Source organism: Mus pahari, chromosome 6 (assembly GCF_900095145.1).
Source record: "Mus pahari chromosome 6, PAHARI_EIJ_v1.1, whole genome shotgun sequence".
Classification (NCBI taxonomy): Eukaryota; Metazoa; Chordata; class Mammalia; order Rodentia; family Muridae; genus Mus; species Mus pahari.
In genome coordinates this window covers 38484693-38512112 of record NC_034595.1, presented here as the reverse complement: position 1 = coordinate 38512112, position 27420 = coordinate 38484693, and the positions used below count along the sequence as shown (strand labels likewise).

At 43.6% G+C, this 27420-nt stretch overlaps 1 protein-coding gene across 2 annotated transcripts in view; it reads left to right on the top strand.

The window, feature by feature from the left end:
- Saxo1 (stabilizer of axonemal microtubules 1) overlaps window positions 1-27420 on the top strand; it is a 95168-nt gene that overhangs the window by 7505 nt on the left and 60243 nt on the right. Inside the window, exon 1 of one of the 2 annotated variants that reach the window (XM_021201169.1) lies at window positions 10802-10936. The exons of the other annotated variant lie outside the window; for it this stretch is intronic. The gene's annotated coding sequence lies outside the window, so the exon portion shown is untranslated. Of the gene's footprint in view, window positions 1-10801; window positions 10937-27420 lie in introns of those variants that run through there. 2 annotated transcript variants of the gene reach the window in all.

Here is a 27420-nt window from a genome sequence, read left to right as displayed (position 1 = left end):
TGCCTGTTGAGCCATCTTGCTGGACTGGCTTACAAGGGTTAGTTCACTGTTTACACACTGTTTCCACACTGGCAGGCCCTCTGCACCCTTGGGGGCTGCCTGCACATGAGCCCAGCAGTCACTATACTTCCCACGTTCAGACTGACCTGAACAAGCATCAGAGGGTTAGAGCTTTCCAAGTCTTAAAATCAATGACGGTGGGGACTAAAGCCACCCTCTCTGCATAGCGCAGTTTACCTTTTTCTTTGGTCACCTTTTCTTTCTCCTTTTTTTTTTTTTTTTTTTTTTTTAACTTTCAAAATCACATTAAGGTTTCTGTGATGACTGCTCAAAGGAAAGGGATAGTATTTCTAAGTGGCTGTCAAGTTAGCCACTTAGCCAAATGGATCCATATATTTTGAATATTCAGGTATCTGAAAGCCCCTCATTCTATATTGACAAATTGAATTTGTAACAGAAATGAATCCAGTCTCTGTGTGTGCTGGTCAATTACTTTAGCTCAGACATGTTACCCTTTACTGGATGATTATTTTTAAAATTCCACCATCTTCCCTGCAACTACCAATTTTGTCTTTTAAGTTCAATGCAGTTCCGCTCAGTTCCCCCACATAAAATTTACCTACACCCGTGGACAAAAGTTCAACCCGAGAAGCAAAGAATCAGCTGAGCACTTCAGCCTTTAACGCTGATTTAAGTCAGAGAGCAGCTGGGGCGGAGAGAAAGAAGCAGGTGATGGTGAGCAGAGAGCCCTGGTATTCAGGTCCTGGGCTTGGTGAATTGTGAGCCTTACCAGTCTGTTCAGAGCCCTCAGCATCCTTGGGATCTGTTGTTTTTCCTCTTTCCTATGCCCTGAAATTATATGAAACCAGATCACACTTTACTACTGTGTGTACATGCAGAGGATAACTCGAAAGCGCCATTTCTCTCTCCTCCCACCACGTGGAATCTGAGGATTAAACTCAGGTCCTCAGCTTTGGCAGCTGGTGCTTTTACCCACTGAAACATTTTGCTGGCTCCACTTTTAGGGTTGGAGAGATGGCTTAGTTAGTGGTTAAGAGCATTGGCTGCTCTTCCAGAGACCCGAGGTTCAATTTCTAGCACCCACATGGCAGCTCACACCTGCCTGGACCTCCAGTTCCATGGTTTCTGACATCCTCATAAAAGTCATACACGCAGACAGAACATCAATGCACATTAAATAAAATAAATGATTAAAAAAATTAAAAGGCCTAGGGTTTTATCTATGGTAGTGAAAAAGAGAATTGTCCATCTTGCTGAGCCTGCTGGTGGCGTTTGAGTGGGGGCAGAAGCTGGAGGTTAATGAGTGTAAGGTCAGCCTGAGCATCAGAGAGAGACTGGTTCAAAAACCCCAAGTGATCTTCAGATAACGAACTTGCCCTCACGCTCTACGATAGTGACTGTCTAGGCTCCGAATCTCTGTCTCCCGTCTCTGAAGGTGCCTGAAGACTTCTAGAGCCTCTGATGGTAACCTTAGAGGGGAGAGAAGACAAAGCAAACTGTGTTACAGAGCTGGGAAGAGGTTTTTCTGATTTTTCAGAAAACTCCTGAGTGGTTAGCTAGCACATGTGTCTTTCATGGGCCCTGAGGACTTTTGGGCTTCTCTGGCTTGTATTCATAATGCACTCAAATTTCCTCTGAACAGCAACATCTGTGGGTGCCCCAGCTTCACAGTACCCCTATTTTAGATCACCAAAGATATGCATTATATTACTGTCCTGCTTCTCCATTCCAAAGGGAAGAGGCCTGCTTTGGCCAGCCCCTGACATAGCTCTGCGGACATCCCATGGCCCGGTTAGTGGAGCCCTCAAAGGCCTAGTGTTCAATAATCCCAGTCAGCACCAGGGATGCTCCGCACAAGGCCATGAGTTGGAAAACAACCAGCAGAGGAATCCCTTACTTGGCTTCACTAAGATAACTCTCTAGATAGTGAAAGACTGGTTGGATAGAGAATAATCAGACTCTCAGCTTATTGAACACGTGGACCCAAAGAGCACTGACTGATGGCGTATGTGTGTGCATGTGTGCATGTGTGCATGTGTGTGTGTACACGTCAGAGGACATCTTGCTGTGGGCAGTGGATCGCCCCTTTGGAAACATGGTGCTAATTCAACAAGAGGATTAGCAAAATAACCTCATAAACAAACGACATGGTTTGTTGACAGAATTGGTGAGATTTTCAGATTTCCAGTCTTCCAGGATCTTGATAAAAAGAAGCGAGGTGGAGACGCTGTTTGTGGTCTGGCAGAGTGCTTAGAGCTAGCTAGCATTCATTACTCTCCGGCCCATCAGTCAGAAGTGTATTCTCTGTTTTGAGCTCTGACTTGCTCACTCCCTGGGGAGGAAGTTTGGCCTCTCAAACTGCCAGCTACATTGCTCAATCCCCTCAGGGTGGTTTTAGTGCTTCTTGGACCTCACAGGCCCATTCTGTGATCTCCACGACAGACTTCCTCACCCACGTTTGAAGCAAAGAGCACCCTCTCAGCACCCTACGCTGCGTTCTTCCCGTGGAGCCTCAAGGTTGGGCAGTATTATAGTGCATGGAGCCTCAGCTTCTGAAATTCCTGTGACAAAGCCGTGTTCCTTAAGTGCTCATGTCTCCACCCACCAACACAGCAGTGCAGAGGCATTCACGGGAGCTCACCTGAGTGTGTGTGCTTGTGCGTTTGTGAGGGTTAACGTGTGTGTGTGTGTGTGTGTGTGTTGTATGTGCACGAGGAGACTAGGGGAGATGTTGGGTGCCCTTCTCAACTGCGTCTCCTTCTTTCTTTCTTTTTTCTTTTGATTGTTTTTTTTTTAATGCTACCTTTATACAGTATGATTGTTCATCTTTCTAGAGCTTTATATCTTTTTCTTTAAAAAAAATTACATATATTACAGTCCAGTCATTCTCCCCCTCTTGTTCTGCCCTCTGAGGGTTCCTCATCCCATCCCTCCTCCCTGGTATTCAAGAGGATGCCCCTTCTCCGAGCCTCCACCCAGCCATTCCTTGGGGCCTCAAGTCTCTCAAGGGTTGGGTGCATCTTCTCTCACTGAGGCCAGACCAGGCAGTCCTCTGCTGCATATGTGTTGGGGGCCTTAGACAAGCTAGTATATGTTGCCTGGTTGGTGGCTCAGTGTGTGAGAGATTTCAGGGGTCTAGGTTTGTTGAAACTGCTGGTCTTTCTGTGGGGTTACCCTCCTCCTCATCTTCTTCCAGACTTCTCCTAATTCAACCACAGGGGTCCTTGACTTCAGTCCATTAGTTGGGTATAAATATCTGTTTCTGCCTCAGCCAGCTGCTTGTTGGACCCCGCAGAGGGCAGCCATGCTAGGCTCCTGTCTGTAAGCACACCATAGCATCCTCTCTCTGTCCCCTCTCACCCAGTTCTCTCTCTCCATCTACCCCCAATGACTATTTTATTTTCCCTTCTGAGTGAGATTCAAGAATCCTTCCTGTGCCCACCTTGTTATTTAGCTTACTTTGTTCTGTGGATTATAGTCTGTGTATCCTCTACTTTATGGCAAATATCCACTGAACAGTGAGAAAAGACCATGTGTGTTCTTTTGTGACTGAGTTACCTCACTCAGGATGATATTTTCTAGTTCCATCCATTTGCCTGCAAAACTCATGATGTTCTCGTTCTTAATAGCTGAGTAGTATTCCATTGTGTAAATGAACCACATTTTCTGCATCCATTCTTCTGTTGTGGGACATCTTGGTTGTTTCCAACTTATGACTGTCACAAATAAGGCCGCTACGGACATAATGGAGCATGTGTCCTTGTGACATGGTGGGGCATCTTTTCAGTACATGCCCAGGGGTGGTATAGCTGGGTCTTCAAGTAGATCTATTTCCAATTTTCTGAGGAACCTCCAGATTGATTTCCAGAGTGGTTGTACCAGTTTGCAATCCCACCAGCAATGGAAGAATGTTTCCTTATTTCTTGAGACCTGGAGTTCACCAATTTAACTAGGCTGATGGGCTAGCCAGCCCCAGGAATCTCCCATCTCTGTCTCCCCAGTACTGGGGTAGCATGCACAGGCTTTTACACAGGTTCTGAGGAAATACTTTACTGACTGAGCCATCTAAATCCCCAGTCTTTCAGTTCCATTTCCACCTCCTTCCTAGCGGGGATTGCTCATGGTGCTATTTACAGCATCATTAAAACAAACAAATAAACAAACAAACCATTAAGATCATATGACTTGGGTAATTTAAATAGCCCCTACCCTACCATCCTATGAGAACGGAGTTTTGCTATGTACCCTTGGCTGGCCTGGAACTAGGTATGTAGACCTGCTTTACTTCAGACTCATGGAGATCCGCCTGCCTCTGCCTCCCAAGTGCTGGGATTAAAGGCGTGGACACCCTCTAGATCTTTGCCTATGACAGTTCTTCATTGACTTGGGGTAGACTTAAGAATTTATCCCCATGTGTCCTGTCTCCCAGACTCACTGATCTGTGCTGACTGCACTAATGTCTTGGCTGCTGACAATACTCTCTAAATTAACTACTCAGCGACACCAAACCACTCGAATATGACAACTGAGCAGGGCCCAAATATTTTTTTCAAGTGATTAGAATGTTGTTTAATATCATGCGAAACCTTCTGGGTTAAAGTCTCGAGTTTCTGGATTCTCTTGAAAAAACGAAAACGACATGGCGGTACTAGGCCTGTCTTTGCAAGAGGTAAAATGGCCTGGTGATGCCCTGAGAAGACAAGCAGGCTTTTCACAAATTGTTCTTGCCGAAAGGTAAGTGGGAATACCGGGGAAGTTTTTCCTCTTATTCCCCACAAGAGGGCAGTCTAATCTCTAAAACAGTAGATGCAACTGGCTTTGTAAAGCTGCAGATTTGACTTTGGTGAAATAATTTGTTCAGGCACCCACCTACGTTTGCACACAAATCAGAATACAGCCTGGGCTTTGCTCTTTACGTCCATATTTACGACTCCTATCCTTGGGCCTGGTTCTCTCTGCCCCATCTGCAGCTCTCAAATCTTAACAAGCTTCTGTGTGAAAATCAGAAGGGGGACCTTTTGACTCTGTAGCTTCAGAGCCACAGGTTCAGCTGAGAGGGCAGCTATAGAAACTTGACAGGGGCCTTGTGTGGCAGGTTTCTTTTTAGGGAAACACCCCAAGCCACAGAAGTAGTCTCACAGCCTAACATCTCTCTGTGGTACTGTTTCGTGTTTCCTTAGTCTTCTTCCCTGGTCTTGATCTATGTAGCTGAATCAGATGACCTTGAAACCTACCCTCTTGGCTCCCACCTCCCGGGTACCAGAAACGGGCATTTGCTACCACATCAGGTTACTTCAGTGCTCGAGATGGAGCCGGTGGCCATGGGTGTGCTGGGCAAGCCCTCTACCAACTGAGCTTTGTCTCAGCTCTTGGTGGTAATTCTTACTGGTGTAGAATCCTGAGGCAGAGCGCACAGCCACAGGCATGCCCTGATGCTAACTAGGCCCTGCGGAGATGCTGTATAAACCCAGATGCTCGTTAATTCAGAATGAGGCACATCTGCTGAGGAGACCCAGACAACTCAGTTTTTGCTAACTAGCATATTTTAATTTCGGGAACAACCCAAAGCAGAGAGCAAAACAGACAACCAGAAGTTAAAATATAAATTAGAGGCCCACTCAAGGGTGGTGATATAATATGACCTTGAAGGTTCCTGTGATGTATCCAAGCCCTCACCAAGGGACTCAGAGTTTGTGGCAGCTCCCTTACTCTAGCGGTGCTACGGGTAACTTGTAGCTCCTTGCCTCTCTGTTCTCTGGCCCCACCTCTCCACATCTGTCCAGATGTACCTATCATGAGCTCACCCCATGTAAGATTGCATTTACTTGTAGCACTTCCTGCTTTAGATCCCATTTTATCTACTGCAATTTATTTTAATAATTTGGCCTCAGGATTATGACAGGCTCAGGATCTAAGAGACCCCCACCTCCCTTGCAACTCTGAAGACACCTGAAGAGATTTCAAAGGGTTGAGAAAACCAGTTTAGCTAGATGATGGTGGCATACACCTTTAATCCCAGCTCTCGGGAGGCTGACACAAGTGGATCTCTGAGTTTGAGGCCAACCTGGTCTGCAAAGCGAGTTCCAGGACAGCCAGAGCCACACAAAGAAACCTTGTCTCCAACAACACAACAAAAGTAAAAGGGAAAAGAAAGGTATTGAATCTTAAGTTATTTAAAAATTGGCTTTAGTCTGTGCATTTTATGGAAGTTGGAACCTAAAAATAATTCACAATAAGATAAATTGTGAAAATCAAAAAAAAATTGGCTTTAGTTAAAAAAAAAATCTTGCATTTACCACCCTTTGTCCCTGAACTCATCAGGTTTAAACCTAGGTATTCTAGATAAAGCTAATATTAAATTGGGTGTACTGGATAAGATATATATATATATATATATATATATATATATATATATATATGTACATATATATATCCCCATACATGCACATACAGTCTCTTGTATATGTATATGTAATATATATGTATATTCATGTAATATATATTCATGTAATATATATTTATATAATATATGTGTTCATGTAATCTATCTATCTATCTATCTATCTATATAAATAAACACATATGTAATATAATGTAATGTACCTTGTTGTATATCCTGTTTTCACCCTAGCTTCTGCCACATTGGTTGCCTGTAATCACAAAGAACCCTGATTCAGTCTTGGGTTTTACATTTTTGGGGTTAGTTCTGGCCATGCTAAAGACCTTGAATGTCTATTGACATTTTTCTTAATTTTTATTCATAAGCTCACTTGGAGGGATCTCCTTCTGTTGGTTATGTTAAAACCATCTCTGCCCTGCATTTCTAATGCAGCAGTTGAAGTGTTTGGTTGACAGTGTGTCGCTTCCATCCCTGCCTTCCCAGTGGGAAGTGAGAGTGGGCTCAGATGCCTCATTAAGTAGCTTGATAGGATTTGGAGAAATAGGGCAGTTAGAAATGAGTTATTTGGTACTAAAGTGCAGTGAAGCGTGTATTTAAATGCCTATTTAGTGCTTCAAACCTGGCTTTGGTTCATGGTGCTGTTTGGAGAAGTAGGAGACTTAGTTCTATTTTAAAAATCTATGCCACTGGCTGGCCATGCAAAACAGCTAGAGCAGTGTGGGCCACCGCTGTGCATAAACCTAAGCCGTCTTGAGTTGTCTTTTGTAATCTTTTTCAAGACGTCCTTAATATTTGAAAGAGATTATGTAAGGTAATGTATGTAAAATGCAATCCCCGAGCTTGGTGTGCGGTGGAATGTCCCTCATTTGGCAATAGCCACAGTAATTGGGTCCTAATGAAAGGCTTCCTTTCTGTAGTCTCACAAGGAGGAAGCCTTTCTAGACTCACGGATCCTGTTAACCACACTGAAAGTTCCTAAAACAGCTGTGTATGTCTACTGACTTTGTTTTTTAGATACTCCTCAAGATGGAATTATGAACCTTTGATCCTGTTTACTTTGTAAAAGTCTGTCAGTTTCATATATGAATATGATGTATCCCGATCGAATTCACCCTTCACCTCCTCACCCCACCTCCTGATCCCAGCTGCTCCCGGGATCCCGCTCTCTTTTGTGTGTAGCTCTTGCATTGTTCTCGCCTCAGTGCGGTTGCCATTTTGTTTCTTTTCCTAAGATGGTTTCACTGTATAGCTCAGGCTGGCTCCCACGTCTATGATCCCTCTGCTTCCCCGTACTGAGAGTACAGGCTTGAGCCACTTGGTTTGTGATTGCTTTTTACCCAAATCCCTTACTTTTCCTGGGATCAGTTTAGGCTGCTCTCGAACTCGCTGTGTTAGCCAAGGCTGGCCTTGATTTCCTGGTCCTTCTGGCCCCGCTTCCACTGGGGCCGCAGGTATGTGCCGCTGTGATCAGCTTGCAACCCTATTTTTGTAAAGTGCTTCTGTAAAAAGTCTTTGTGGAGGGCGTCTGGAAAGCCAGCTAACTGGAGTGTATTTCTTCATAAAGAGTGAAAAGTACAAAAGAGTTTAAACAGGACTCGGGAGTGAAGCCTTAGGGGTGACCTGAGTGTTTTGGGTGTTCCGACTCCTTTCGTTTCCGACCTTGTTGCTGTGCTAAAGACTGGAGGCGTGGTCTTGTCTAACGGGGGAATTGGTTGAGAACCAGAGATACGCAGACACAGTCTGCGGCCCCTGGATCGTCTTTACTTGATTCCAGAAGTGAGCTTTACAGAAGGATGAAGAGTGTGGCGTGTAACCCCAATGATATAGCAGGGGTACCCACCCACAGCACGTGGCACTGGCTGTTGAAATAACGAGTATAATGAGTATAAAAACCAAAAACCTCTTTTAACAGTCTTAGACTCTTTGGAAGGTGAACATACTTTGGAGTGATGGGAGTCACACGATTGGAGGGGACTCTGGCTTTGGTCAGGAAAGGGTATGAATGAGGATGCCAGGATCCTCACAGCTGTTTAAGTAGGCAGAGGGCACCCACTTGGGGGGAATTGCACCACAAGAAATCTCAGTTTTCCCTCGTGTTTGTTCCATTTCATCCTGTGTACTCCTCGCAGTTGCAGATGCCAAAGCGTGTCGGTTACTTCACAGTTTCCACCTGGGGGCTCTGGGGTTTGCACGCAGCCAGAAAGCATCTGCACTTTCCCCATCTGCCACATCTGAAAACTCAGCTTCTCTTTGGGCTGTTTATGTCATCACGGTGATGTCTCTGGGTATGGCTAGGCGAGTTTTCAGTTTCAGCTGGAGCTGTAATCTCAGAAGTGTGGAGACTCCCTTTGCTTAAAGTCCAAGGTCGTTCTGGGAATATTTTTTTCTTTTGCTTGTGCCGGTTTGGGGCATTTGAGTCAGTTTCGAAACCCCCCCTTTTGTCGTTTGCAGTTTTGCTGCTGTTTTTCTTGTATTTTTCTGAATGCGGATCAACAGGAACAAAAGTAACAAAATAAGTCTTAATGTTTGTTTCTGCAGATGCGCAGAGTGGCTTTAGTGTAACCTGGTTTGCATGTTTCTTTTATTCTCTATCATAGATGAAGAATTACAGGCAATGAGGACGGAGTGACACACATTTGTCGCACGGGTCAGTTTGCATATTTTGACTTAGCTGATCTATGTATCAGTTCAGTTGACCAGTCGCCCTCGCTTTGAGAATGGAGTCTAGGTGCTGTGCAGTGAGTTGCTAAGCTGCAGGCCTGCTGAGAAGAGCTGCCACAGAACTAGCCTGCTTGCCAGACACAGCTGCTCCTGAATCTGTTCTTGAAAAGGTCCCTTCCCACAGCTAGGTCTTCCCTCTCCCCTCCTCATCTGTTGCTCTTCCTCCATGTCCCATGTAGTCGGGTTGAGAGAGGGTGCTATGACACCCTCACAGGAGGTAGGAAGTCATGAGACCTGGGACTATTTCTTCCCACTCCACTATGGTCTTTCCCCTTTTCTGTGACCTGGTTCCCTACTTGTCTAAGAGATCTACGGAGTTCTGACATCGCTTAGTGTTTCCTGGTTCAAACTATTGCTTCCTTTCTTGATTTCAAAACTCCTTGTTATTTGCATGCATTTTAATTTATCTTTTATTTTTATTTTTTAAATTCCATATCTCTGGCTCTTAGTATAGTGGTAAATAGTAGGGTTTCACTTAGTATTTGAATGAATGTGTGTACAAATATTTTAGTCTATTGATGGAAATCAATCTGACTAAAGTAAGCCCCATTCAAATACAAATGACTAGGTAGGGAAGACTGCTCAGTGGCTGTAGTAGACACGTATGAGGACCAGAGCCTGGATCTCTACAACCAATTAATTGCTGTCAGTGAGGTGGCCTGCCTTCTACAGTTCTAGCCCCAGAAGGCAAAAGCAGGAGAGGCTTAGAGAAGGCTAGTCTCAGAAGTGACTAACCTTATACGGGGCCTTTGGGTTTGACTGAGATACCTGCCTCAGTAAAGAAGGTAGAAGAAGGATGGAGAGATGATTGATGACCTCAGGCCTCCAGATGTGTGTACATACATGTGTGCCTACATACATGTATACCACAGCCATAAGAAAAGGAAAGAAAAAACCCCATGACCTAACTGCCCCAAATCTTTCATCAAGATCACTTCAAACATTTGAGGGAATTGCACTTAGATTTATGACATTTGTACCATTGGTTTATTGCTTCAAAACAACAAGAAAAAGTAGAGCAGTAAAAAAAAAAAAAACAGTAGAGCAGTAATGAGATGGTTTGGCTGTAAAGCATTTGTGGTCAAGCCTGAGGGCCTGGATATGATACACGAGACCCTCAAGGTAGAAAGAATGAACTTGAGCCTGAAACTTGTCCCTTTACCTGGGATGAGCCATGTAGCCCAGATCTTTACAAGAACAAAATGAATGTTGTGCGAGTCCAAAGGCAAGTTCAGCTTCACTGATTGAGATTGCAGTTTATCTGTATTTGAGTTGATCATTTAGATCAGGGCTTAGAGCTGCTGGCTCATGCCTGTGATCCTGGCGTTGGGAGGGGTCTCCTAAGTGTCCTACTGAAAAGCAGGAGTGCTGTGAGTTTAAGGCCACTATGGTTTACAAATAAACCCTGCTTCAAAGTCCACACACACAAGCAAAGTGTTTGTCAACTTTCTTTAAAGGATCATATGTAAATATTTTACAATTTGCAAATGGCTGTAGTTTGGATCGAGAATGTTCCCTAAAGGTCAAAGTGTTAAATAAAGGCCTAGTATCCTTGGTGCTGAGCTCTTGAGAGGGACAAAAGAAATGTTGAGAGATGCAGCCCAGGAGAGGGTCCTGGGAAGCGAGTTGTGGGAATCTGGTCCTTTTCTCTCTCACATCCCAGTCGCGATCTGAGCGGTTTAGCTTTGCCATGTGCTTTGCCTGTGATGTACTTCCCGGCCACAGGTCTAAAAGCACATCCAATCATGGACTGGAGTCTCCAAAACAGTGAGCCAAAAGGACGCTTTTCTTTTGGTAAGTTGATTGTTTCAGATATTTATTTTAGTGATTGAAAAACTGATGAGCACATTAACCTTTTGCCTTCATTTCTTTTCCTTTTTAAATTTTAATATATTTTTTTTACTCTCCAGATTTTATCTCCCCCTCCCCCGTCCACCCTCTGATTATTTCAGAACCCATACCTCCTTCCCCATTTCCATGAAGATGTCCCCCCACCGCTACCCCACTAGACTTCCCCACTCATTGGGGCCTCCAGTCTCTTAAGGGCTAGGTGCTTCTTCTCTGAATAAACACAGACCCGACAGTCCTCTGCTGTATATGTGTTGGGGGCCTCATATCAGCTGGTGTGTGCTGCCTGGTTGGTGGTCCAGTGTCTGAAAGGTCTTGGGGATCTAGGTGAATTGAGATGGCTGATCTAGGTTAATTGAGATGGCTGGTCCTCCTACAGGGTTGCCTTCCTTTTCAGTCTTCATTTCTTAAGAGTGGGTGACAATGACACATAGGGCAACATGTGGCTGTGCCTCTGTGGAACTCTGCTCATCACACTGAAATTTGAATTACCTATAATTTCCAAGTGTTAGGAAATATTGTTTCTATTCTTTAGCAATTTCAAAATGTAAAGATTATTCTTAGTTTTGAAAGCCGAACAAGAAGGCTGGAGAGATGGCTCAGAGGTTAAGAGGTTAAGATGTCTGCTCTTCCAGACATCCTGAGTTCAATTCCCAGCAACTACTCGGTGGCTCATAACCATCTATAATGAGATCTGGTGCCCTCTTGTGGCCTGCTGGCATACATGCAGGCAGAGTCCTGTGTACATAAATAAATAAATACATCTTAAAAAAAAAAAAAGCTATGCTGGAGCTGGTGAGATGGCTCAGCGGGTAAGAGCACCCAAGTGCTCTTCCAAAGGTGCAGAGTTCAAATCCCAGCAACCACATGGTGGTTCACAACCATCCTTAACAAGATCTGACTCCCTCTTCTGGAGTGTCTGAAGACAGCTACAGTGTACTTACATATAATAAATAAATAAATCTAAAAAAAAAAAAAGCTACGCACAGAGAAATATTAAAAAAAAACAAAAAAATAAAACAATCAAACAAAAAACAAAAGAAAAAAGGAACCCGAACAAACAAGGAAGCAGTCTGAATTTAGACCAAAGGCCATGATTTGACAACTTTCAATTTTTTTTACTGATTAAATTACAAATATACTTAAAAAAGATTTATTTATTTATTTATTTATTTATTTATTTATTTATTTATATGCATAAGTACACTGTAGCTGTTTTCAGACACACCAGAAGAGAGCATCGGATACTATTACAGATGTCCGTGAGCCACCATGTGGTTGTTGGGATTTGAACTCAGGACCTCTGGAAGAGCAGTCAGTGCTCTTAACTGCTGAGCCATCTCTCCAGCCTCAGCAGCTTTCAATTTTAACTGATGTTTATGGAAATTATTCCTAAGAAGGTAAGATTCTCTAAGATGTAAATTCATTGCATAGAATGCGATTCTGGAATGGACTGGGTGAGAGGAGTCTTAAGTGTTTTAGAACTGAGCCAGACTTAGTTTTGAGGCCACAAGGTCTAAAATATGGGAAAATGTTCCACTAGCCTAAGAAAATTCATGTATTGTTAAAAGATGAAGTTCTAGTGTGATAACATAGAGATGAAACGCGAAAATTCCCATTTAAGCCAATTTTAAGTGTACAATTCAGTGACACCATGAAATTTACAATGTGGTGAAACTATTAGCAATCTCCCCTTCAAGAAACGTCCTATGGGGACAGATGAAACTGTATTACGTACATGATAACTCCCCACAGACCCTGCAAACCCCAGGGACTTTTGAAATCAAAAAGCTTGAATTCTCCAACCTTCTCACTTTCAAGTCTGTTTTGGCTACTTGAGGTCCCTTGGGAGTCTATGCAAATTTTAGGATGGTTTTCTATTTCTAGAAGAGAGAAAAAAAGGGGGGGGGGCTAGGGGTGGTTTGTATGGAATCTGTAAATTACTGTGGTTTGTGCTATCAGTTTGTAGCTTTGGTGGTGAGCTTCAGCCTTTAAAGGCAGAGTTCTCTCTCAGGCTCCCTATTGTCATCTTGATGCTATCAGGTCATCTAGTCCATGAACATGGAACATCTTTTTCTTTGTCTGTATTTCCTTTAATTTTTTTCCAGCAATGTTTTACAGTGTTTAGCATATGTATTTCACTTCCCTGGTTAAACTTATTCTAAAATATTTCATTTTTCTATAACTAAAATACTTAATTTTTTTAGATGTTCATTGCTAGTGTACTTAAGTTCTGCTGGTTTTTGTGTTTCATACTTTGACACTTCAGTAAAATTGTTAGCACCAGAGGTTAGAAAATGTTTTATCATCTCATATACAGGCAGTAGCTGTGATCGGAGATAGTTTCGTGTCCTCCTTTCTGATGGCATGGTTTTACGTTTTTTATTACCTAAAATGTATGGCTTGAGCTTCCAGTGTTATGTCGGATACTGGTGCTGAGGTAAGCGCTGGGCTCCTCTCTGACCGAAGGGCAGTCTTCAGCCTTTCATGGCCAAGTCTGAAGCCTGCATGGCGTTTTCATATGTGCCCTTCACCCTGTCACAAAAATATGCTTCCGAGATGTTTTTAGTCAATGAAAGATTGGTCTTGTCAAGCTGGGCGGTGATGGTGCACGCCTTTAGTCCCAGTACTCAGGAGGCAGAGGTAGGTGAATCTGTGAGGCCAGCCTGTGTGCAAATTCCAGGACAGCCAGGGCTACACAGACAAACCTTGTCTTGAAAAATCAAAAGAAGAAGAAGAAAAAAAAAACACCAGAAAACCCCTCATCAAATGCTTTCTCTTGAGATTCATATAGATGTGCATTAGTATGATATCTGGGATTTACTTTAAAAGTTTTCAACAAAGAGAAAAGAATCTAGACATGTGATAACATTTGAGTAACTATGAGGAATGGATGATACATAGCTAAAAATTCATCACACCATTATTTCTATATTTGAAAATTTACATAGTAAAATGTTTGAAAAAATTTCATTTAACGTTTTCTTGTTTGCATGCCCCTTTAAAATATTCTTTTTGATTTCAAAGCCCCTGTTTTTATTTATTTATTGGAAATTTTGTGATCTTTGGTAACAAACTGTTTTTTTTTTTAAAGATTTATTTATTCATTATATGTAAGTACACTGTAGCTGTCTTCAGACACTCCAGAAGAGGGAGTGAGATCTTGTTACGGATGGTTATGAGCCACCATGTGGTTGCTGGGATTTGAACTCCGGACCTTCAGAAGAGCAGTCGGGTGCTCTTACCCACTGAGCCATCTCACCAGCCCGGTAACAAACTGTTATACTGTAGTTTTCCCTCCCACATAGAGAAGAATGCCTTTTTGCTCTGTGTGTCTAAAAAAATTTCATTTTACTTTAAGTATTGTTCTCATTACCAGAAGCAAATGAGTTCTTATTCTAAACTCATCAGGTATTTAATATGAATATGCAGTATTGGGTATACATGGTGTGTATGGGGGGGGAGAGGAGGATGCATGTACATGTGTGTGTGTGTGTGTGTGTGTGTGTGTGTGTGAATGTGTGTGTGTATGTGTCTGTATGTAGAGGCCCAAAATTGATGTCAATTGTCTTTCTGGTAGCTTTCTACAGAGTCTCAGTGAACCTGAGGCTGATAGTTTCCTGTTAGTCTAGCTAGCTTGCCTTGGGTGGCCTTCTCTGGCTCCCCAGCGCCAGGATTACAGATGGCCATCATCTCTGTGGGGCTTTTACATGGGGTCTGGGAACCTAAACTCAAGTCTTCATGCTTGCACATGCAGCGGTTTATCCACTGAGCCGTCTCATATCGAAATGTTCACATCGACATTTCTATATGTGAAATATTTGAGAATGCTTTGAACACACTGTGTGCAGAGTCATGGGGCCTAGTGTAGGACTTGGTCCCTGGAAGGGACTGGGCTGCGATCAGGTTAAGACTTAAGAAAAGGAATGATAGCAAGTCCCTCGGTACTCTTTAACATTAGCCTGTATTGGCGGGTGTCTTAGCTAGGGTTTTTATAGCTATGAAGACACACCATGACCACAACAAACTCTTATAAAGGTAAATATTTTATTGGGGCATGCTTATTGCTCCAGAGGGTTTAGTCCATTATCATCATGGTAGGAAGCAAGACAGTGTACAGGCAGACATGGTGCTGGAAAAGGAGCAGAGAGTTCTACATCTGAATCGGCAAGCTGCAGGAAGAGAATGATACTGGGTCTGGCTTGAGCCTTTGAAATCTCAAAGCCCACCCACAGTGACACGCTTCCTCCGACAAGGCCATACCTACTCCAACAAGGCCACATCTCCTACTGCCACTCTCAACATTCAGATATGTGAGTCTATGGCGACGAATCTTACTCACACCATCACGGTGGGTGGAAGTGGAGCTTGGAATCAAAAGTCCTATTGGAAGGTCAGCCTAAGTGCTTGGGGAGTTAGGTGACTGGTCCATTTTATCCTTAGAAAAGCAAGGCCAACGCTTAGCTTCCCAGGGAAAGAATCCCACAAGTGAGAGTTTGGCTGGTGCTGCCTTCAGCCAGGGGTGGGGTGGGGTGGGGTGGGGTGGGGTGGGCTGTTGGTCACTGTAAATGGGCAGATGACTGTGGGAAAGCTATAGGTACTGAAGAAGATATTTGTGTTTACATTAGGGTTCATAAGATAATTTAAAGAAATCATTCAGAAATAATATCCGAAGGTTATTTGGGAGGGAGGTGTCTACTTCGTTAACTAATTATATATTTATTTAAATAAAACACATAAATGCTAAAAAAAAAAAAAATTAGTAGGAGCAATGTGGCATTCTGTAGTTACGTTTGACATTTTAAGGAGAGAACTTGATCTGCTCTCGGATGTCCTGGTGGACCACAGCTTTGACATATCTAATGATATTAAGCACTGCGCGATGAGCTTCTCTGTTGAGGCCTTCAGGAATGTTCAAACATGCCTTTGTTAACTCCCTAACAAGCCAAACTGGGAGGCAGCGCGAGGAGGTGCTGGCAGGCTGTCAGAGCCTGAGGCCCCCAGGCACTGAGGTCAGCCTCCGATCACATCCTGGGGTTAGTGTGGGGCTGCAAACAGGTTCCACTCTTTTTTTAAAAACCAGGATTCAGAGGGGACTGGGAGACTGTTGGAGCAGCCTTTCCTTTTATGGATGGCAGAACTGACGCCCCTGAAGGAGGAGGCATGCTTACCCTGAACAGACAATTCTCCTGCCGGGCTCGGTCATTTCCATTTCCCTGGGTCCGTAGAACAGTCAAAAAAACATAACATACTTTCCTGCCGGAAAGCCACATCCTTCAATAGTGGTACCCAAAGGTGGACTCCTTGGTTTTTTGATTGTTTTGGAGAGATGCAGCGTGACTCCCTTTATTGCTGCAGCACTGGGTGGTCTGCCAGGGAGCACGTAGCATAAATAACAACTAATAAATAATTTTACAGCACAGGTCCTAAATCTTTCCAGATAGTGCACTGGTGTGTGGCTGTCAAATGCCAGGCAGGTCCTAAGAAAACAGTAACTTTAACCCATCCATCTTTTACATACATGGCACATTGCTGTCATAATTTTTTCCTGAGGTTTTTAATGGCTCCAGGGGAAAATGTGCATGTAAAAACACACATATGCAAACACACCTTCCCATGCATAGCTTCCCTAGTTGGCTGCGTGATAACTTCTGTTTTTAAATACGATTCATTATAGCCCATTTGGAATGTTTCTTCTTTGGCCACAGTAATGTGTTTTATTTTGTTGCCAAGAATCTGAGCATACTTGATATTTTTGAAATACGATTCCTCTGACTTCTGCCTTCTGGACCATCCATGCTTTTGCATTTAAATTAGGATCAGTAGTATTCTGAAGATAGACTTCTCCTATTGTACAGACTTGCTTTCCTTCAACTCTTGACCTTGTGTTCTGTGTCACCTATGACTTTTAGTTTTCCTGATGAGTTGGGGGATTCTGGACTCTTTTTTTTTTTTTTTTTTTTTTGGCCTGGAATTCCCCAAGCTTTAGTTTCATCTCCTATAAGTTGGGGATAAGCTACATGGGATGAGTACAGTAGCTAATACGATTCCTAACTTCATGTGAAGTGCTTAGTAGGTGTCTTCCTTGCCTTCTTAATGTTCTATTCTATCTTCAGTTGAAATTCTACCCAGGGCAATGCCTGTTTTTTTTTTTTTTTTCCATAGTGTCATCCTGAGATAGAATGGAAGGCACAGTGTTTATTTTCTTTCTTTCTGTGTATGTGATGCCCATGTGAGTGCAAGCATCTGAGTGTGCACAGGAGGATGCCAGAGAAGGACTTCGGACGTCCTGTTCTATTGTTCTCTACTTTATCTGCTTGAGACAAGGTCCTGAACCTGGAGCTCGGCTGGTGGCCAGCAGGCTTTACCAATCCTCCTGCCTCCAGCCTTCCCAGGGCTGGAGTTATGGATGCATTCATGGCCACACTTGGCTTTTTTATGTGGGTGCTGAAGATTCCATCTTGGGTTCTTATGGCTGTATAGCAAGTGCTCTTGCTCACTGGTCGTCTTGCCAGCCCTCGCTCTGCAGTTGCATGGGGTACTGTGCCTTACATCTATCCTATTTGGCCCCAGCTGGGATGTCTTTCACTCTGGTGATTACAGGGCACATGTCTGTTCATTCCTTCATGATACAAGGGGGTTGAAACACTATACTGATCACTAAGGTAGAGGCTGGGGCTGCTCAAGCCTCACCAGTTCCTGATAGGGCAGCCCACACAGTAGCTGTGGCTGTGGTCACTTGTGGAATCACACACAAGTGTGTGGGACAATTTAAAATGAAATCTTAACTCATCAACTCACCAGAACAGTTCCCATTTGAGATGGCTGTCATTTCCTTCATCTTCGCTGCTTGTGGTCTACCCATTTCCTCATGTCTCACTTAGAGAAGCCCTTGGCTCTTCACCTTAGAAGGTATGGCCATATGGGGGTAGAGGAATAGGGCTTACGAAATGGTGGTTAATTAGGGCAGCAAAGCTGCATACTTCTTGTGTTTTAGGGTTGGTTTGTGTATTGACTTCAAAACGTAACCCTATTTTGGGAAGGGTTTTTACGGAGGTCATTGAGGTAGTATGAAGTCATCAAGGTAGTATGAGGTCATCAAGGTAGTATGAGGTCATCAGAATGATCCTGTATACTAGGACTAATATTCTTGTCAAAAAGGTGAGATGTGCATTAAAGGACAGACACGCATGGCAGAGAGACATGTATATCTCATTCATGAAAAGACACATGTATATCAAATTCATCTGATGCTCCTGGAAACTTGGAGAGAGGCATGACATAGATATTCTCCCCTACAGCCAGCAGATAACACATTATAGTTTAATTCTCCTAGTGTGCATACAAGTTAATGGAAGCCTTACAGGAAGCTAGAACACTATCTCTGGCTCTTTCATATATATATATATATATTGGGATGGTGTGGTGAATCCTACTACTGAGTTATTGATATTTTAATGATGGTGCTTTAGAAAGAACTCGTATATCATGTTCAATCCCAATGATCATTCCATGGACTTCAGACCACTTTCCAACTTAGTAATCTCTTGTTGACGATCTCCAGAAGTTTAAATTAGGAGTAGAGTGTGGCCAGGAGACCAGCTACAGCAGCCGCCCCTCTGAATGGCTCTTTGAAGCTGAAATCAGGTAAGATGGGTAAAGAAACTTTCCTATGTGGCACACAAACAAATCATCTCCCATCTCCCATCTGTCCTATCTTTCAACAGCCTCTTCAGTCATGAAGTAGAGGTAGCATTGAGGGATGTAAGGAGCTTATTGTATTCCCCAGCTCTGCAGAAAGCTGCACACCACCCACGTGCTCAGAGCCTCCCAGTGGTGCTTTTCAGATAGACGCTTTACACCAGTGTGGGCTGAAGTGAATTTGCCATTCTGCTTAGGGGTTATTTATTTTTAACAAAGTTCAAAAGTCCTAAAACATTTGAAGAGTAGTGCACATGTACACCTAATAGCTAAAAAAAAAAAAAGTACATTTTCCTGAAGCTCATGTTCTGGAATTAGAATTGACCATTTCTATAAAAAAATGTATATTTTGAAGTTCTGTATGATACATCTGTATTAATAACCATGGCTATTGGGTGACTTTAGGATTCAGATAACATCAATAACCTAAAAAAATCACAGGGCACTTTATAAACATCAATGCAGACTGCATTACTGTCTCTATGTTAGAGGACTTGAGCTGGAGCTTAATTGAATTAGTCATTTGGTATCGGATGAAGAGTCAGTTCTCCAGTTCTTCTTAAAAAGTAGGGAAGGAAGGAGGTATAGAATGTTATGTTTTGGCATGATTTTATTTGTTTTATTAATTTTTTAGCCATTCTCAGCTTATTTCATTATAGGGAGGTGGGGTATTTTCCATTTTCCATGGAAGTAATGATCAGTGGTAGGAGGGATCCTTCATGCCTCATTATAACTAATGTAACTCATTCTAAAGCTGTGGCTTTGTGCCCTGAGAGTCAAATGATCTTATTTCCCATTTTTTTAAGGAGTAATTTTCACAGGGCAAAGTTCAAAACACAGAGGAAATTGCTAAGGGTTCTTCTTCTGTCTCCCATGGTCAATAATTACTGCCACAAACTGTGTGCAGATACTCTGTGGTTGGAGTTGCTATACCACCTGGCAGTTAATATCAGGTGAATCCTTACAAAGAAGGCCCTGTTTTCCTGGGCCTGGGAGTCCAGTTTGTGTGTCAGTGTGCACATCTCTGTGGGTGTGTGCTGTGCATGCAGAGACTAGAGGGGATGGATCCCCCTGGAGCTGGGGTTCAGGTGGCAGTGATGTGCTGGACATGGTGTTGAACCAAATGTGAGCCTCCTTGGAAGATCCACTAAACTGTCTCTCCAGCCCCCAGGAGTCTAGTTTCTAATGAGAAGTTTTATTCTTGAGCATTCAGAGTCACGCCAATCATAAAAGTGGCCGCAAATATAAAGATACAGTAATATATTATCAGAAGTATAATTTAAAAATATTATACTGTCAGTTGCACACAGTGGGCATACATGTAGTATGAACATTCAACATATAAAATTCACAGCTTTCTTATGAGTCAATGTCACATGTCTAGCAGTACACATGCAGTAAGGCACCCCTGACTACCTGATTAGGGACGTTTGTACACACAGTACACATGCAGTAAGGCATCCCTGACTACCTGATTAGGGACGTTTGTACACACAGTACACATGCAGTAAGGCATCCCTGACTACCTGATTAGGGACGTTTGTACTCAGTCTCAATTCTGGAGGGACTTAGGTGTGAGTGACTGGTGACCTAGGAGAGATGGAGGACGTTTGAACAAATACTTATTTTTGTTACTATGTGTTTATGCTTGCTTCAAAGTGCTTTCTTAGGCATTTTGTACTGTACCCATTCTGTACCTAGCCTTTTAAGGTACCCTGTTATGTCCACTTTGAAGGGAAAGATGCCAATGCTCATAGGGGGCAAACGCCCTTTAGTGATGGTGCTCTTTATTGCGGATGAATGTGTATCCTAGCTGCTTTGCTGGAGGAATCTGTGACACTCAAAGAGAAATCTGTTCTTCCTGGGGTCTCATTGGTTTGCTGTGTTGAGTGCATCACCAGAGCCTGGTGTTTTCCCCTCCAGTAAAAAGGAACTCCTAAAGTCACTAGTGAGCTCTTACAGGAGTATTAAAGGTTGTGCTGACTGTTGTAGGGAACAGTCACAATGCCAGAAAGCGCAGCACTTGCAGAAGCCGGCACCTGGGTGTGGGCAGTGAGGATAAAGCTCCTGGGTCATCTATCTCTCACCAGATCACACTGTCGAATACAGAGGGACACAGTAGGCTGGGCAGGCAAGCAGTCCTAGTAATATACGGGAAAGGAAAATGCAGTCACATTTCCTCATCATAGTTAAATAATGCTTGTTTATACTACAGTAACCAACCTGGAAATTTAGTTGATTCTGGCAAAGGCTCATTTGTGAACCATATGACGTTAGAGGCTATTTTCACGCAGTGATGCAGGGCCAGGGATGCTGCCACCTTACAGGTCTGTAGGGGAGAAAATGTGATTGCTGAGCAGGAGCATAGAGTCTGAGGTCTGCTGCATCCTTACCTGCTGAGGCTTGCCATCTGCAGCCATAAAGGCACGGCACAGCTTCTAGTAACATCCCAGTTAATAGCCATGCCTGGTAATTGCTTGGTGACTTTTTTGTTTGTTTGGTAAAGGTTAGGGATGTTTATGTACAATGTCAGTGGGTTAAGAATTTGATTCAAAACTCAGGGTTAGGGTTAAAGTTAGAGCTATTCATGCCGGGCGGTGGTGGCGCACGCCTTTAATCCCAGTACTTGGGAGGCAGAGGCAGGCGGATTTCTGAATTTGAGGCCAGCCTGGTCTACAGAGTAAGTTCCAGGACAGCCAAGGCTATACAGAGAAACCCAGTCTCGAAAAACAAAAACAAAAACAACAACAAAAAAAGAGCTATTCATAATACTAAAAAAGCAACTGAATTTTGCTTTAGCCAGTAATCATAATTTCTCCATTAGGGCCTTGGTGTTGCACATAAAACCTCCTTGCAACTAGAAGCAGTCACTCTTCTTTTACCCCATCAGAAAATTGTGCTGATTATTTTAGAACACTCTCCTTGACTGCTGTTCCCTGGAAGTGTCAAAAGAATTGATGGCGTCCTTGAAGTAAACAGGGCCATCTTAGTCACATCATACTTCTGCAATGTACAATCTGCCCAAGTGTATGTGACAATGTGCTCCCCCCACCCCCTTTCATCTGCTATCGAATCTTTCTGATCTTACATTATGATCGGAGGTAAAAACTTTTCTACTCTCCCACTCTCCACAAACACTGTGGAATCTTTCTTTTTATTTATTTATTTATTTATTTATTTATTTATTTATTTAGGATTTGATTTCAGTTGTTAGGTTGCAGGGGAAAGAAAGTATTGTCTGTCCTGCATTGCTGGGAATTGAACCCAGGGCCTTACTGGTATTAGGTAAGTGGCCCAGCACTGAATTTCGCCCCTAGGAAATGTGAACTTTTTCAGAGTGAAGTGCCTGTGTTGGCTGCAGAGATGAGCTTTGGCCTTGGTCTAGTTTGTTTCAAAAATGGTGTCTGCCTTCCTTTGCTGAGGTTTCCTGTGAGGACCACTTGAAAAGTCTGGAAAACATGGGGTCACTGGGCTACAAGTAGTTCTTCTGGTTCAAATCTTTACTTACGAAGGACCTCAATACAATATCCTCAAAACTGATACATTTTTGCCATGGGCTAAAAGTTTAATGCCATTATTGGAAAAAAAATGTTTGCCATCATTGAATAGATGACCTCAACAGTAACAGTGTTACTGTTATAGGGACACATGGAGGGATACATTGTGAGGGACATTTTTGTCTGAACTGGAAACCAATAGGTTTTCCTAAAAAAAAAAAAAAGAGTCTGTTTTGTGATCATGTTATCACAGAAGGACACAGAAACATGGAAAGCCCCTTATGATGCCTCCAAACTAAGGACCTATGCTAGAGAATGAAGGAGCAATCGTGTGGAGCAATCGTATGAGAAGAAAAGGTCGTTCTGCTCCAGAAAACTCCAGGACTGGCCTAATTGCACTTTGAGTACTCTCTCTAGGGAGTAATTCTTACTCCTTGGTAGGAAAGCACGGGCAAGTCTGACCATTTGGTTTTGTGCAAATAAACTTGCTTTAATTTATTGACATGTTAGATGTACCTGCCCAATTTTCTCATACTTTTCCCTCGACATGTGTCTTGCTCGACAGAGTTGCTGCCGCTGCGTAGTCTCTGTGTTTTTAGAGAAGTTGTGTTTGGTTAAGGAATGTATCCAAATGGTTGCAGCTTGTTCTCATTAGGCTCTGGAATGTGGCTGCTGGAACAGCAAGGGCTGGGGCTTCGGTGGTGGCTTAGCTCTCTCACCTCCCTGCTCTGAGAGACAGGCCACTCTGCTCCATTCTGAACTACTGTCTGGGCCTCCGAGGGTAGTGTGCCAGGAGAGCTTGTCACCCAAGCCCATGGCTGCCCATGAGATCTACCTCATGGACAATCAGCTACAATTGCCCCGATTGTAATGAACTACCAGCATCCTGTTTGGCATGGTCAGCACAAGGAGGCTTGCATGGGCTTGTGAATAGCGCTGGACACTGAGGAGAAACTCAGTCTAAGCTTGGCAGCTGGCCTTCCTAATAGAGCTCCTGCTCACTCCTGTCTTCCTACTCCAAAGCCCCTCCCCTGGCTCAGTATTCCACCTCTTATTGAACTTAGCCAATAGCTTTCTAACCAGACTCCATGTTCTATTTTATTGACCCACATTGCTCTGCCCCAGGGAATCTCTTAACAACGACTGGCTTTTTTGAGTTAAAGATGAAAACTTCTTTGCATGTTCCATCAAAGCCCCGTACTTTGAGATTTGGCCTCTTCCTTCTATCTTCCTCATCCTTATCTTCTTTCACTTCATGGTCTTGGAATATAAGATAATTTTGAAGGGATCTGTCTCATACTTTATTTTCTTTATTCCTTGATTATCTTGCCTGGCATAATTAATGGTCCACTTGGCTAGTCTCTGCTTAGGCCAAACGCTGCAGCATCCTGAGGCTTCCCCACCCCCTCTCCTGGTTCAGGTACTCACCATTGTATGTGTCTAAGAGGTTTATGTAAGCACAGCCGTAGGAATTTTGAGTATAAGTACTTGTTTCTCCTGATTGGACTGTGAGTAACTCAAGGACTATAGCTTTCAATGTGTAGTTCTGATAATGATCACAAGAGTTTGAACTGAGGAAAGAATGACAACGTGCTTCTTAGCGAGCCATCTAACACAGTCCTATGCAAAGGCAGACATATTTGATCAGCTAGTCAATACAGGAGACTGGCATGGCTTTTATGATGTTCACAGAGCTCAGTGAGTGCTCAGCGGATGGCCTGTTCATCTCTGTATCTGTCATGTCTACATGGATCTAACATATGAAATCATAGGAAGATGCTCTGGGGCAATGCTTGGGAGTCGGTGGCAGGTGTGCCTGGAGGTAGCGGGTCTTCTCCTGGGCCACCGTGTGTTTTATTTTAAAGTACTTTTTCCAAAGTGCATTAGCTACTTTGCCATTGCTCTGATAGAACACCCTGACCAAGTCAACTTAGAGAGGAAAGAGTCTATTTGGGGCTTACGGTTCTAGAGCAGAGGCTCTCAAACCTCCTTTGGGGGTTGCATATTAGATATCCTGTATACCATATAGTTAGATTACAATTCATAATAGCAACAAAACAACAGTTCTGAAGTAGCAACAAAAATAATGTTAAGGTTGGGTCACCACAGCATGAGGAACTGTATTAAGGGTCACAGCATTAGGAAGGTTGAGAAGCACTGCGTTAGAGGGTTAGAGCACACGATAGCAGGGTGGGGGTGGAGGTGGCAGGCAGCTGGAGCAGCAGCTGAAAGTGCACATCTCCAACTGCCAACAGGAGGCAAAGAGCATGCATGGGAAACGCTGGCTTTTGAAGGTTCAAAGCCTGCCTCCAGTGACACACTTCTCCAGCGAGGCCCTACCCCCTAAGCCTCCTCAAATGGGACTGTCATCTGAGGACCAGCTATACAACTATTTTAAACTATGGGGAATCTCTCAGTGATGTTATCACACAAAGTTTCCTCAGGACACTGTTTGCCTTCCAGGGGTGATGGAACCTGCCCTGGTACTTCCTCTCTGGGGAGAAGGACCTGTGTTTTGTTTTTTGTTTTTTTTTCTGAGACAGAACAACCTTCTTATGTTGCCTGATACAGATTGCTGTGGAACACCACGAAGCATGACATCAAAATCTATCGGGATGCTTTATTGTAATTGTTTTCCCTCCTGGTGCTTTAAACAATTGGCCAAGACGGCCGTGGTGGCACATGCCTTTAATCCCCCAGCACTTGGGAGGCAGAGGCAGGCGGATTTCTGAGTTCAAGGCCAAGCGTGGTCTACAAAGTGAGTTCCAGGACAGCCAGGGCTATACAGAGAAACCCTGTCTTGAAAAACAAAACAAAACAAAACCAAAAAAAAAACCAAAAAAAAAAAAAAACCCAAAAAAACAAAAAACCAAAACCAAAACCAAAACCAAACAAACCAAACCAAACAAACCAACCAAACCAAACCCAAAACCAAACCCAAAACCAAACCCAAAACCAAAACCAAAAAACCAAAACCAAACAATTGGCCAATGGGTCTGAATGATCTCCAGCTTGGGGAACAAGCTGGGCTTGTGGCTGGCTTCCGGATGAGCTGAATGGAAAAGTTCTATGAATGAATACACTTCAGGCTGCCCTGGTGTATACTAAAGGACTCGAAGTGTCTGGGATGGAGCCTTCCTGTGAGGGCACAGGCAATTTTCTTCCTCCCCAGTGACAAGGTTCAGTCCACCCAGCTTGCAAGAGTCCCGTGTCTCTAAGCTAGGAGAGTAGCAATATAGGGGAAAAGGTTTGAGAGTTGAACGGAGCTGGGTAAGCATCCGGACATTCAGGCATCTGACACGGGCACTGGCACCGATCCACTTTTTTTTCTTTATCACTCAAGAAAGAGGTCCCATCATCCTTGTGAGGTTGATAGAGTGAGAGTGCGTCGTAGCACTCCTGACACACGGCAGGCTCTCGGGACCGTACTTAGATCTCTGCACAACGTTCTGGCCACACAGCTGAGGAGTCTGTGGATACAGAGTGAGAGGGGGTGACATGCGCGCTACTAGTAACACTCCATTCAAAGGTACCAGACTCCATAGGAGGTGCTTTCTCTGTCTTCTTCCCCAGGCCTACCCAGGGATCCTTTTGGAAAGTCACCTAGGGGTGGGCTGTGCTGACAGCCACTCTATGACCTTAGAGTTGCTTGCCTTCAATTTGCCTACATTTCCAGACCTGTGTGAAAATGGGTGTAGGCAATCACCCTAGAGAGGATAAACAGTGTTGTGAGAAGGGGATGGGTGTGTGTTTCCGTCCCCTCCCACCTTCCTTCTCTCTTTCCATCGGCAAGTTATTTAATTATCACATCACAAAGGACCGGGCAGCAGGGAGCAGACACCTTCTGTTAAAGTGATTTCATGTAGACGCCATCACAGCCATTTCCAGAGGGTCTCGGGGAAGACTTTGAAGTTGCCTTTTAACAGGTTGCACCTGCTTCGCTGTCAGGTGTTGGGTCAGAGCAGAATTTCACAAGTCCATTTATTCTGCAGCTCACAGGTAATGTGCTACCAAGAAGCCTGTATCTTAAAGGTGAAAATCTCTCAGCTATGTTAAAAAACGTCAGTGGGAAGATTAGCAGGTCCCATATCACAGCACAGAGGTCCTGGAACTTCAGATGGTAGGACCCCAAATGAATGTTCCTTTGTTTCTTGATTTCTTTTTGTATTTTATATGCTTTAAATAATAGTTTTGTATTTTATATATTTTAAATAAATAAATGCTTTTTATTTTTGAAAAAAAAAAAAGAAACAACTTTTGCTACAAAGCAAATGTGATACTGCTATTTATTATAAAAAATTAGGGTGTTTAAGAGTGGCTGACTGGTAACCTAGAGAGAGAGTGGAAGATTCCAGAAGGCAGGCATGGAAGTGCAGGTACGATCCAGCCAGGATGGGGGGCTACCAAGCTCCAGTGCTCACTCTCCTCCTAGCCCTTGCCACTGTGCAGAGCTGAGGGGTAGTGTCGGCTGTGGGGTAGTGTCGTGAGGGGGTGCAGGCCTCCTGTGTGAGCTGGGTTTCACAAGTCCCATAGAAGCTTCTGTGGAGAATTAATGAGCTGCTAAAACTTAGCTCCTGCATTTCTCGAAGCTCCGTAGCTTCCATTCATACTACAGATTCCAAAGCCCCCCCCCCATTACCTCCCTCTCTCCTGCCCCCCTCTACAGGGTCTATCTGTGTAGCTCTGGCCATCCTGGGACTTGCTATGTAATCCAGGATTACCTCCAACTTGAGAGACCCATCTACCTCTGCCTCATGGTTTCTTTCTTTAAACAATTGAAAAAAATGACATTTATTGGTTTACTACATGTATATACTATATGTTCATGTCTGTGCATGGAGGTCAGAAATGGACTTTAGGTATCATTATTTTTCATTGTATTTTTTTGAAGGCAGATTTTCAGTTTTGGCCAGTGAGCTCATCTTTTAGCTGGAGTGGCCAGGGGACTCTGGCAATTCTCTTGCCTACCTTTTCCTTTGTTGTCAGACACATTTTCTTTCTACCTCAGGTCAAAATAATTTCCTTTGTCTGTCGGGGGATTCTTCCTCTCACATCCTCCTGAGTTACCTCCTAACAGACAGCTAGAACTGAGTCCCTGCCTCTGGACCCTTGGCCTTCTTGTCCAAGTTATTCATTCCAGAGAATAGCGCTCTTCAGGCCACAACCTTCACTTGCTTTCTGTTGCTTGCCTTTAGGGAAGCAAAGAATCAGTAGGTCTCAGTCCAACCCAGA